This window comes from Sorex fumeus, unplaced genomic scaffold (genome assembly GCF_029834395.1).
Source record: "Sorex fumeus unplaced genomic scaffold, SorFum_2.1 ptg000058l, whole genome shotgun sequence".
NCBI lineage: Eukaryota > Metazoa > Chordata > Mammalia > Eulipotyphla > Soricidae > Sorex > Sorex fumeus.
The window spans coordinates 796,225-808,572 of NW_026606115.1; positions in this window are offsets into that span (position 1 = coordinate 796,225).

Below are 12,348 nucleotides of genomic sequence, written 5' to 3' on the forward strand. Positions count from 1 at the left end.
TGACAGAACAAGGTTCTGGTGAGTTTTAATTCTGAAAATATCTGACAGAACAAGATTCTGGAGAGTCAATTCTGCTCAAGAAAGCACTTGCTGCTCTGTCTTCTCTCATTAGCTCCGTGGTGTGAAAAATCTTCGCCACCCTACTTCCCTAAATCATGGACATAACTGCTCTGCATGATTTGAAACGTTCTAGGGATAAAAGATAGTATTTTTGTATCCTGGGTTCACCTAGGAGGGAAAGCCTCTTCCAGTGCCACCCCAACATTCGGTGGAAAAGAGGGAAAGTGAAATTTTCTTTCCCTTCCCTTCCCTTCCCTTCCCTTCCCTTCCCTTCCCTTCCCTTCCCTTCCCTTCCCTTCCCTTCCCTTCCCTCCCCTCCCCTCCCCTCCCCTCCCCTCCCCTCCCCTCCCCTCCCCTCCCCTCCTTCTTCTTTTGCTTTTTGGGTCACAAATGGCGTGACTGGGGGAACCATATGGGGTGACAGGGATTGACTCGGTTAGCCACATGCAAGGTAAGTGCCCTACCAGCTGTGCTATCTCCCCTGCCCCGGAGTGGACAGTTTTCATAATTCTGGTTGCGCGCGGCTAAGGAGGGGTTTTCTTTCCTCAGCCTCATTTCCCAAATGGTCAGATACTGAAGACAAGAGTGATCTGAATCCTCTCCATACCATAGGCTTGGAGGCCTCTGGAGTCTCAGAGACGACAGTGGCTTGTTCACGGCTCGTACACCAGGGAGCAGCCGAGAGCGAGCACGGTCGCCTGTGACGTCACCACGGTGCGGAAAATTACTGACTTGCTAGCCCTGTGTGTGCCCTGGCGCCAAGTTGTGTGAAAAATTTATCTGTAAAAGGAGACTACCAGTGATGGCCTGGCCGGATGATTAAAGGGTACATGAGGTTATGTAAATGAACAGCCTGGATGTATGTCGTGAAAGACTGAATTCACTATTAGCAATACCTCCAATCTACGGTTTCTCCACGTGGACTTTGTGGCGGGTCTGTCCTGTGCCTCGTAGCATGCCTAGCAGCGTTTACCCACTAGATGTCAGTAGCACGCCCGTCCTGTCTTCCTCTTGACTCCCAACTATCTCCCTGTGTTACCTTAAGTGCCTCTAGTTGAGAGAGCACTTCTGCTAGATCAGGGGGTCTGGAAAATTTTTTTTGTTCTGTAAAGAGACAGCGGGTAGGGGTCGGAGTAACTGTATAGCAGGCATGACACTTACCTTGCACGCTGTCCCCATCACGTATGTTCCCCTGAGCTCACCAAGAATCCCTGAGCCCAGGGGTCAGTAGTAAACCCTCAACATTCCTGGGTGTGACCAAAATAAAAGAGCTAGTAAAACATCTGAATTTTTTAAGGGGGAGTTTGAGCCTCACCTGGCTGTGCTCAGAGGCAATTGCTAGCTCGGTGCACAAGAGTGACCTCTGGTGATGCTGCCCAGCATCAAACTAGGTTCACCTTACGCTCTGTACTGTCTGACTCCCTGGTAAAATATTCTAAGCTCTGCAGATCATGTGGCCTCTGCAACCATTCACCTGTAATTATAACTTGAAACCTGTCACACATAATCCATAAAAGGATGAGCATCACTTTGTAAAACTGTACACGATTTTGAGATTCACATGTGAATTTATTTTTCACATGTGCTGGATTATTATTTTTATGGGGGGGATGTAACACACCAAGCAGGACTCTTCCTGGGGGTCCAGAGTCATAATCTCAGGGCTGTACTCAGTGGTGGTTGGGATCCCTTGCAGTCCATGCAAGCCATGGGTTCTATTCTTGATTTACATAGATAGCCCCTGAATGATCATTCTTTTCTTGGTTGGCAGGGTATTGGGGCTACACCTAGTGGTGCTCAGGGGGGATATTCCTGACTTGTAGCTTGGGGGACCCTATGTGGTGCTACGGATTCATACTGGGGTCAGCTGCATGCAAGGCAACCACCTTACCCCCTGGATTGGCTCTCTGGCCTGATCATTCTTCTGAGTTTTGTTTCTGTCACGTGCAAACCATTTTTAGTGTGAGGTTCATAAAATTTTGGTGAGGGCATGGCATCAGCCCAGTGAGCCAAAGGTTCACACTGCATCTCTAGTGCGTATTGGTGCTGTGTATGCACTGGAGTGACTACAGCCGCTAGGAGCTGTTTTCTCAGTAAGTGCCAGTTCTCAAGGAGGCACCACATGTCTGAAAGGGAGGGCACCGAAAAAGATACTTAGAAACAAAGGCCAATGGCTAAAGTGTTTGTCAGTGCAGGTTATTTTGTACATGGGGGTGGGGGGGATGGAGTTCATTAAACTTGGCTTACAGGTTTGCTCGAGAAGGAAGGCCTGCTGCTTCCAGGAAGTGCACAGTAGGTAAGGCCTTCACACACTGCTGACCTAGGGTTACTCTCTTGCATGACAAAGGGTCCCACACACACTGCCAGTGATCCCTGAGCTCAGAGCCATGAGTACTGCCAAGTGTAGCCTAAAATCTACCCTCCCCCCACAATTTTATTTTATGTTTGGTTTAGGGATCACATTCAGATGTGCTCATAGCTTATTCCTGACTGTGCACTGAGGGATCACTCCTGTAGGTGATCTGTGGACCATATGGGCTGCTGGGGATTGAATCCAGGTCAGCGGAATGCAAGGCAAGTATCTTACCCACTATACTATCTCTCCATCCCCAACCCCCAAATTTAATTATTTTTTAAAATTTCATTTTCTTTACTGTGCTGGCGATTGAACCCAGGAGCTCCTGCATGCAGGAAGGTGCTCTGCCACTGAACCACATCCACACACTCAATATTGCTTTAAGTTTTCATTGATTTCATTTCCTCTACCTCCAACCCTTCCTTTGATTGTTTTTCTGTGTGATTTTTTGGGAGGCACACCCAGTGGCGCTCAGGACTGACTCCTGGGTCCGTGCTCATGGCTTACTCCTGCCGGGGCGTGGGAAAACATGGGGTACTGCTGATCAAACCTGGGTCTACTGCATGTAAGGCAAATGCTTTGCCCACTGTACTATTGCTCCAGCCCATCTGTCCCTCCGTTCATCCATGTAGTTGATGATGTTCTCATGATGGCTAAGGGTTCCACACATGCCTGACTTTGGTGCATGCATTTCGCTGTGGCTTTCACCTGGAGAGGTCACACTTCAGGTGGCGGGGCTCACACACTGTGGTGCACACCAAGGGTTGCACTCCTCTAGTTTGGAGTTTGACCGTGTGCTTGCCAGGGTGGGCTCAATCAAGTTGAGGCTTACAAGTTAGGATTGTGGGACCAGAGAGAAAGTAGAGTGGGTAGGATAGGATAATATAGCCTGCCTTGCACACATCTGATCCAGGTTCAATCCTGGGCATCTCGTAACACCACCAGGAGTGATCCCTGAGCACATAGTCAGGAGTAAGCCCTGAGAACAGTGGGTCTGCCCCCACCACACACACACACACACACACACACACACACACACACACACACACACACCACACTAAAAGCAAGAAAAAACAAAAAATATGTTCAGGTTGTGGTGCTTGCCGGGTTCCCTGCAGGGCTCACACACGCTTACCAGAAATCACATGTCATGCTGTGGTGCTTGTTTATTTGTGCTTGTGAGAAGAAGGGGGTATCACCCCTTTTTGTAGTGCCTGCACACCTGACTATATTGTAGCCAAGGCCACAAACAGCAGAGCTGCCAGGATTGTGTTCAGTGTATGTTGGACACGAGGAATTTGAACCCATGACCATATGTTTGCAAAGTTGGAGTCCTCAGCATTGCACTAAATCCCCACAAGTGTTTGTTGACATTATTTTTTTCTGAAGAATTTGGTGATCATTTACATGAATCATGGCCTTTTATCCCTACAAATTCCAGTGGTACTTCCTAATAACAAGGAAGTTCTCTCATATAACCCATGAACTGACCAGTACATTTCACATTATTAAACTTCTTTATTAGTTGAATGTCATTACTTTTTAGTTTTGTTTTGGGGCCACAACTGGCGGTGTTCAGGGCTTACTCCTGGCTCTGTTCTCAGGGATCATTCCTGGTGAGCTCGGGGACCATATGGGGTGCCAGGGATCAATCCCAGGTTGGCCACGTATAAGGCAAGTACCCTACCACTGTACTATCACCCTGGCCATACCTTATTACTTTTCTTTATTTTCTGTACATTTGCAGCTATCCCTGGCTCTCTGCTCAGAAGTGACCCCTGGAAGTGCTTGGGAGACCATGTGTTGCCACAGATTGAACCAGGGTCAGCCACATGTATGGCAAGCACCTTACCCTCTGTACTATCTCTCTGGCCCTTCTATTTTTTTTGTAAGGAGGTGCTTTCTAGAGTGCTCAGGAATCATGAGGCCACTCCTGGTGATATTCAGCCGACCCAGGGTGGGCCTTACACTGGTGGTCAGGCCCAGCCAATGCAGTACTGCTTGGCCTGGCAATGCTGTGGGAAGGAGGCACTGGGAAGACACTGAGTGGTGCTTGTGGGCCATGTGGAGCCAGGGAACACACTCAGGGCATTGCATATGCCAGGTATGTAATCTTCCAATTTATGCTATCTCTTCAGGCTGGAGTAATATGCTTTATAGCAATTTCCCCCCTTGCCATAAAGGACTTGGCCTTGGCTCACCAGTGATGTCCTATGCTGCTAATATCTAACTTGGAACAGGTCTTTTGGTTTTTGTTATTCTTTTTTTAGGGGGTGGGAGTACAGCTTGGACCATGCCTGGAGGTGTTTTGGAGATCATTCACAGGGTATCAGCAACATTTCAGGGCAAGTCTTAGCCCTGGTACTATCTCTCCGGCCCCTCTTTTTGTCATTTTATGACAAGGATATTTGTGAAACCCCACTGCATAATTGGTTTCTTTAGGGCGGGGGGTCAAAGTGTTGTTCAGTTTCTACCCTATATAATTTACTGTTTTTAAGTTCTTAAAGTTTACTGTTTTAAAGTTCTTATGATAAACCATGAGTGGGAGAAACTTATTTTTTCTTTATTTGGTTTTGGTTTGGTGTCATACCCACTCCTGACTCTATGCTTCTGGTGAGATCTTATGGGGTATTGGGGATTGAATCTGGCTTGGCCATGTACAAGGCACGTGCCTGCTGTACCATCTCTGGCTTCTCTGAGGAGAAATGTTCAAGTCCATGCAAATATCCTATTGCTCATTTCCCTATTAGATTTTATACCCTATTGATGGTTCTTGTCAGAACTAACTTAAAAAATAATGATGGTTCAACTCCATGACTCCCTTCATATTTACTAATAAGAAGATGGTATTCCTTTGTAAGCAGAGGCTTAGCCTTCTCCCTCATTATCACCTTTTCTATTTCCAATTGTTGTGGATTTAGAGCTTCTTTTTTTTATCCTTAAAAAAAGTTTCACTCAGCTTTTATTTTATAAAAAACATTTATTTTCAATTAGATGACCAAAAGGGATTGGGGAAATTATGGCGCTAGTGTGCCATGATATTTGAAAACTACATAGTTTGCATTGAATTACACGCTTTCTTTTGCTTGTTCATAAAACCATGTACTTCCAACCATTCTTTTATGATTTCTTGCATCTTATGTGACTAACACTTTTCTTCTTTTTTTTTCTTTTTGGGACACACCTGGTGATGCACAGGGGTTACTCCTGGCGATGCTTGGGGACCATATGTGATGCTGGGAATTGAACCCGGGTCAGCCACGTGCAAGGCAAATGCCCTCCCCACTGTACTGTCACTCCAGCCCCCCTGATACTTTTCTGCTTAAGAAGAAAACTTATAAAACGTTCTTCTCCACCAGCTCAGTATAGAACTCAGGCATCCCCCCACTTCCTGAACATTCTTTTTTTTATTAGTGAAACACCATGAGGTACAGTTATAGACTTATAAATTTTCGTGCTTGGGTTTCAGTTATACAATGATCAAGTACCCATCCCTCCACCAGTGCCCATCCTCCACCACCACCACGAGTCCCAGCATCCCTCCCACCCCCCATCCCCCCCCCGTCCCACCCTGCCTCTGTGGCAGGGCATTCCCCCTTGTTCTCTCTCTCTTCTTTTGGGTACTGTGTTTTTCAAGAGAGGCATTGAGTGGCAATCATGTTTGGTCTATAGATTACTTTCAGCATGCTTCTCCCACCCTGGGAGGATCCTCACAACACCCTTTATTTGGTGCTCTCTTCTCTATCTGAGCTTCCTTTTTCCCTAGCACGTGTGGCTGGCTCCAAGTCATGGAGCAAAATTCCTGGTACTAATCTGAGCCCTTCCTGGGTGTTAGTCTCCCGTTTTGTTGCTTTATGTTCCCCAGATGAATGCAATCTTTCTGTGTCTATCCCGCTCTTTCTGACTCATTTTGCTTAACATGATACTTTCCATGTAGTACCACTTGTATGTAAATTTCATAACTTCATCTTTTCTAACAGCTACATAGTACTCCATTGTGTAAATGTACCAAAGTTTCTTTAACCAGTCATCTGTTCTCGAGCACTCAGGTTTTTTCCAGATTCTGGCTATTGTAAAGAGTAGAGCTTCTTTTTGTTGCTGTTTTTCAGGGCCACACTTAGCAGTGCTTCTTGCTCTACACTCAGGGATCATTCCTGGCAGACTTAGGGGGGACCATATGGGATGTCCGGGATTGAACCTGGGTTGACTGCAAGGCAAGCACCCTGCCTGCTGTACTCCACTTCCAGGATTTAAGGTTTCTTATTTGGTCAACATATCATCCCTATCTCTGATAATCTGCGCTCAACTGATCTACGTGGGAATTCATCCTAGCTGTTTTTAATTCACTACTAAAATACTGTTGCAAAATATTTCCATCAAGAATTGTTGGTAAACTAATATGGGGGATATATTTTTGGGAGTGATACTTACTAGGCTCCATATTTCCCTTTTTTATGCTCCATAGGAAAATAAATGGAAGGAAGTGTGTGTGTGTGTGTGTGTGTGTGTGTGTGTGTGTGTCTGTGTGTGTGTGCATGCACACACAATGGCAGGAACCTGAGCTAGAGAAACATCACAGAGGGAGGATGCTGAATGAATAAATGACGTTTTTACAAGGGTCAGTACGAATGGTGCACGGTTGAAAGCTTGCCTCAAGGGCTGGGGCAGTTGGAATAGAGAAGGCACCATTATGTCAATGATGACTGGAAGGGATTGCTCTGGATGGGAGAAGTATGCTGAAAATGGACAAAGAACCAAAAATTATAGCCTCTGAGTATCTGTATTGCAAACCACAATGTCCAAAAGGAGAGAGAGAGAGAGGAAGAGAGGGAGAGAGAGAAGAGAAGTTCCTTCCATAGAGGCAGGCTGGAGTGGGGTGGCAGGAGGGATATGGGGGATATTGGTTGTGGAAAATATACACTGGTGGAAGGATGGGTGTTGAAACATTGTGTGACTGAAACTCAACCATGAAAGCTTTGTAACTGTATCTTACAGTGATTCAATTTAAAAAATATAAAAAAGGATGTTTCTGGATTGTCTTGGAATTATAATGGCTGCCTTTACCACCATGCTTCTCTATAGCTCAGACATATATTCCGTTCATCAAAGAATCTACATCAGCTTAGAGGGTTCCAACTCCTTCAAAGTAAGAAACTGTTGTCTGTGAGAAGAAAATGGGCTGACATAGGCTGAAGAATGTTTTGATCAAAAGGAATGCAGCTATCTGACTGTTCCAGAACAAAGAGCCTCTAATATGTTTTCTTGGGAGGCTCATCTTATCATCTAATTCTTACACTGGAGAACCTGGCAGGTTATCAAAAGTATCCTGCCCACACGGCAGAGTCTGGCAAACTCCCCATGTCGTATTCAATATGCCAAAAACCAGTAGCAATGATGGGTCTCATTCTCCTCACCCTGAAAGAGCCTCGAATATGGCACTTTTTAAAATCTCAGGGCTAGGATGAAGGAGATGTTACTGGGGCCTGCTCGAGGCAATCGATGAACAACAGGATGACAGTGATGTTTTCTTGCCTTTTATGTTATAATCATCAAGAAAAAGTCAGATCACAATTCTCTTTTCCTATATGATGACACAATCTTTTTTATCTACTCAAATGCTTTTCTAGGAAAAGTGTCTATTGATTACAATACCGCTTTTGATGATGGCTGGCAATTTAGGTTGAAATGATTCCAACTGTCAAATAACAAATCAATTTAAAATATAGGCTCCGGGGGCTGGAGCGATAATATAATGGTAAGGCACTTGCCGGGCAAGCAGTGAATTTGGGTTCAATCCCCAGCACCCCATATGGTCTGTCAAACTCTGCCAGGAGAGATCCCGAGTGCAGAGTCATGAGTAAGCCATGAGTGCTACCAGGTGTGACCCCCCCCACCAAAAAACCACAAATAAAATGTTGGCTCCGTGTTCTGGAGAGAGTACAGCAGGTAGGTTGCTTGCCTTACACATGGCCAATCAGAATTCTAACCTCGACACCATGGATGGTCTCTTGAGCCCCACCAAGAGTAATACCTGAGCACAGTGCCAGGAATAAGTGCTGAGTACTGCCAGGTGTACCCCTCCAAATAAAAAGATAGGTGTTGTTGGGACAGGAAGAGATAGTACAGAATTTAAGGTACTCTGCCTTTTATGTGGCTGGCCTTGATTTGTTTCTGGCAATACATGGTCCCCATGTATCACCTAGTAAAACAGTGGAGCCCCCAAGCACAGTTGTGGTGCTCTGAGTAATCCACAGCACCACAGGACCAGGAAGCACCACATCCTTAGGCCCTCCCATTGAACTGCTGGCCTAGTTGGTTGAGAATCACTGGGAAGGCCCCCAAGTCTCCTGGGCACTGTTTGGTAGCCCTCCAAATGAGTAAAATAAAATATAGGTTCCAATAAAATGCATACCAAGACATTGGAACAATGGAAAGAACTTTTATCCATTCAATAATTCCTTGAAATCAGCAATTCTCTTATACATAGATGGACATAGATGGAGAGTATCAAGCTAAGTGAAGAGTTAGAGGGATAGGGACAGACATTGAATGATTGCGCTCATTTGCAAGGGTATAAGCAAACACAGTATGAGACTAATACCCAAGGACAGAAGAAAAGAGGGCCAGGAGAACTGGTCCACTGTTGGAAGCTTGCCACAAGGTGGCGGAGGGGGGCCCATAGGGCAGTTAGGATAGAGAAGAGGCCTCTGACAATAGGTAAAGGTAAAGGCCCTCCCATTGATCGTTGATTTGCTCGAGCGGGCCCAGTAACGTCTCCATTGGAGACTTTGTTGTTACTGTGTCTGGCATATTGAATACTCTCAGTAGCTTGCCGGGCTCTCCAAGAGGGGCGGAGGAATCGAACTCGGGTCGGCCATGTTGGCCGCTTGTAAGGCGAACGCCCTACCTGCTGTGCTATCGCTCCAGCCCTTCTGTGACAATGATAGTTGGAAATGATCACTCTGGACAAGAACTGAGTGCTTAAAGCAGAGAAGAAAAGTGTCTGCCATAGAGGCAGACTTAGGGGGAGAAAAACTGGGGACATTGGTGGTGGGAAATATACACTGGTAAAGGGATGCCTGTTGTAAGGAATAACTTTGTAACTGTGTATCTCACAATGATTCAATTAAAAAATAAATCCGCAATTCTTTATGGAGCACCTAAAGGAGTCATGGGTAGGTGCTAAAAGCAAAAACAACACCCCTCATCTTCATAATGCGGATCACATCCTATAGGAGGAGCAGTCAAAATGTAAAATATAAAGTCTGAAAGGTAAAATATAAAGTCTGAAAGGTAATGTATGCTGTGAAGAAAATAACTAAAACAAAGGCCAAAGCCTTTGTTAGTACAGAAGGTAGAGAGTTAGCCCTGCATGCAACCGATACAGGCTCGAACCCTCATATCCTATATGGTCCCTCAAGCCTGCCAGGAATGACCCCTGAGCACTGCCAGGTGTGCCACCCCCCCTAAAAAGAAAAGAAATAAGAAAAGTAAAACAGGGCATTACATTGGTTAAATGATTGAGGGAACTTTGAGGAGTCAGGTTACCTTGATTCTTTTTCGTTTGGGGGCCACACATAGCTATGCTCAGGGCTTACCCCTGCCTCTGCACCCAGGTATCACTCCTGGTGGGCCCAGGGAATCATATGGGATGCCAGGGATTGAATCTTGCTCAGTTGCGTGCAAGACAAGCACTCCACCCACTGTATTACCCAGATCACCTCTATTATACCCGGACCAGCAACAACCTTCAGGATATGCCTCCTGAGCGGATTTTTCTCTTTTCTCTGAAGATGGTTTGAATTTAGTCTAAGTTTCTTTCTTTTATAGTGGTATTAGATCTGATGGTTCAAGACTCATTTCTTTGGGGGACAGAGCAATGGGACAGCGAGTAGGGCATTTGCCTTGCACGAGCTGACCTGGGTTCAATCCCTGGCATCCTATATGGTCCCCTGAGCACTACCAGGAGTCCTGAGTGTAGAGTCATAAATAACCCCTCAGAATCGCTGGATGTGGCCCCCACACATCAACAAAATTCCTAATTTCTTCAGTAAACACCAGTACTGTCCAGAGTCAAAACCAAAACCTGGGCCAAAAACATAGTCCAATGGGGGTAATGTGCTTCTTTTGTACAAAGGCCCACCCTGATTTGATCTCTTGTACCACACAGGTTCCTATGAGCACACCAGGAGTGATCCTTGAGCACAGAGCCAAAAGTGATCCCTGAGCACCGTAGGGTATGGCCCAACCCCTCTCCTTTCCACTACCACCCTAAATAAAACCAGTCTGTATAGTGGAGTGGGAGAGAAGACCTTGGAAATAAAGCATTACATAAGAGTGTCAACGTATCATAATCCATTCTTCACAGTCCAGTCTGCTGTTCTAGCACAAGACATAATAAAAATGAAAAATAGGTCATTGAAAACTTACAGAGGACAATGGGCCAAAGCTACCTCATGGATCTGGGGGGTGCATCTCAGTGGAAGAGAACATGCTTCAAATATGTGACACCCTGGATTTCTTCCTGAATCTTCCAAAGCTGCCTTCTCCAGTGGTTCAGCTAACAGTGCATCATTAGTAATGAAAACCTAAGTTTCCTTTCCTTTCTTTCTTTCTTTCTTTCTTTCTTTCTTTCTTTCTTTTTTCCTTTCATTTCTTCTTCTCTTCCTTTCGTTTCGTTCATTCTTTCCTCTTTCTTTTCTTTCTTCCGTTCGTTCTTCTTTTTCTTTCATTCATTCATTCTTTTTTTCTTCTTTTCTTCCTTTTGTTCTTTCTTCTCTTTCATTCTTCCTTCCATCCTTTCTTTCTTTCTCTCTTTCTTTGAACCTAGGATCTCACACATATGTGGGTGGATGCACTGCGCTCTGCCACTGGGCTAAACCCTGGCCATTTTCCCCTTTGTTTTTATACTATCTTGAGTATCCTGCAGGTGGTGTATGAATAAATCTGTTACGATTCATTAACTACTCAATCTCTTTATTTGGGCTATGAGGGTCTTTTTTTTTCCTTAGGGGAAGGTTTGGGTAACATGCGGCTGTGGTCAGGGCTTGTTTTTGGCTCTGAACTCAGGAATCACTCCTGGCAGGCTTGGGGGACCACATGGGATGCCCAGGATAGAACGTAGGTCAGCTGCATGCAAGGGAAGCGCCTTACCTGCTCAACTATCTCTCCCACTATGGGCTTGGAGAATCTTGGGGTGCCTGTGGAGGTGGAGGGGCAAGAGGCAGGGACTGGAACTTGGGTCTCCCATATGCAAAGCCTAGTTACATCAGCTCCTGCACCCTATTCACTAATAACTTCAATAACACAGGTTGGCAGATAGAGATTGAAGGAATTGGTCAGAGCAGGTGCATGTCTGGAAGCGTAAGTTTGGTTCGCAGCAAACTAGGTGGCTTGCTGTTTGGAGGGGGAGGAGTCACATCCTCTGTCCTCGGGGTCGTTCTGACTGGGGAATCACACCCAACCTCCTGCATAAATAGCATGCATTCACCCTTTACCTGTCTTAATCCAGCTGCGCAATTTTTCATCATCTTTTTGGGAGCCCCCCCCTTTAGGTTTCTGGTACTTGGCAGGTATTTTGAAATTTAATATAATCTATTTTATTGGGGCAGGGGAGCTGGACTACACCCAGCAGTGCTCAGGATTTGCTCCTGGCTGTGTGTCAGGATTAATCCTGGCTGGGCGTGAGGGCCGGGGGAACAAATTCACCCGGCATGTTTTGCATTAATCTATGAACTGCAGCTCTTTGCAATCTCGATGGAAACGTGGGAATGAACAACGCGCCCGTAGTTGTCAGCAACTGAAATTTGAGAAGGATGATTTTCTGGGAGAGTGTTTCTCCACCCCTGTGTTTTCACATAAAACACAAAGGTAAGGAGGAACGGATGCGCAGAGCTAGTCAAGCTCTCTTCTGAAGAAAAGGCACCTGGGGG